At 41.2% G+C, this 1,253-nt stretch overlaps 1 non-coding gene across 1 annotated transcript; it reads left to right on the top strand.

Moving 5' to 3' along the window:
- Positions 1–923: 923 nt before the first annotated feature.
- LOC146937085 (small nucleolar RNA R71) lies at positions 924–1,030 on the top strand. Its single transcript, XR_015033641.1, has one exon. It is a non-coding gene; the product is annotated as a small nucleolar RNA R71 (small nucleolar RNA).
- Positions 1,031–1,253: the final 223 nt, after the last annotated feature.

Raw genomic sequence — 1,253 nt, 5'->3', positions numbered from 1 at the left:
CTAGTTTAAGCTTTTCAGGATTTAAGGGGGATGGAGTTTTGTTTTCTTCAAGTGGTTTTGCTTCTTCTATCACAACTTTATCACCTAACGGCTTGACATTCTCTTTCCCAATGTTTTTAACCTTAGCAAAAGTTTCACCTAACTTACTACCCCTAAAAGATATGACATTAACTTGGGCTTTGGGATTGGCTTCGGTTTGACCAGGAAAGACTCCCGGTGTTTGGGAAGATGTAGCCACTTGTTGGGCTATTTGGGCGATTTGTGTTTCAAGCATTTTAGAGTGAGTAGCAATAGAATCAACCTTGGTATTGAGCTTGGAAAGAGAATCATTCAGAAATCCAGTTTGGTTCTTAAGTTCTTGAAGTTGTTTGTTTTGGTTGGCAATAGAATTTTCCAACAAAATTTCCAAATTGGATTTCTGAGTGAATCTTTGGTTGTTTGCATAACCGGGTGGTGCTACTTGTCCATAGGGATTTTGGTTTTTATAAAAATTTTGATTTTGTCTCATCCCTTGGTTGTATTGAGCATAATTCATTTGCTCAACACCATTAATAGCACTACCTAGTTGGCAATCAACACCAGCATGACCAGTTATACCACAAATTTCACAAGAAGGAGTAGAAGCAGAGTTGATAGCACTAACATTGAGTTTTTCAAGTTTTTCAGTTAGTGTATCAATTTTAGAAGCAAGGTGGTCATAGTTAGAGACTTCGTGTATACCTGCCTCCTTTTTGGAGGGTGAAGAACTAGTGATGGCTCTTTCGTCGGTCCACTTGTAGTGATTTTGAGCCATGTCTTCGATCAAGGCATACGCCTCCGTGTAATTCTTGTTCATAAGTGCTCCACCTGCAGCTGCATCAACAGACATCTTAGTGGTATAAGACAAGCCATTATAAAAAGTGTGGACTATAAGCCACTTCTCTAGGCCATGGTGGGGACAAAGTCTTAGCATTTCTTTGAAACGCTCCCACGCCTCATAGAGAGATTCCCCATCTTTTTGGTTGAACCGCGTGATTTGGTCTCTAAGTTTAGCGGTTTTAGATGGTGGAAAGAAACGGGCAAGGAATGCTTGCCTCATCTGATCCCATGAAGTAATGGAACCGACTTCGAGGGAATGGAACCAAGCGCTAGCTCTATCCCTTAAGGAAAAGGGAAAGAGATGAAGTCTTACGGCTTCTTGGTTCTCCTTCATGGTTCCACTAATTCGTAGGAAAACAGAGATGTGAAGATTGGGATCCTCAGTGGGGGATCCC

The sequence above is a fragment of the Medicago sativa genome, chromosome 3 (assembly GCF_051527215.1).
Source record: "Medicago sativa cultivar Bolivia chromosome 3, Bolivia_mono, whole genome shotgun sequence".
Lineage (NCBI taxonomy): Eukaryota > Viridiplantae > Streptophyta > Magnoliopsida > Fabales > Fabaceae > Medicago > Medicago sativa.
The sequence above is the reverse complement of the archived record's forward strand: the minus strand, read 5'-3'. Positions and strand labels throughout refer to the sequence as shown.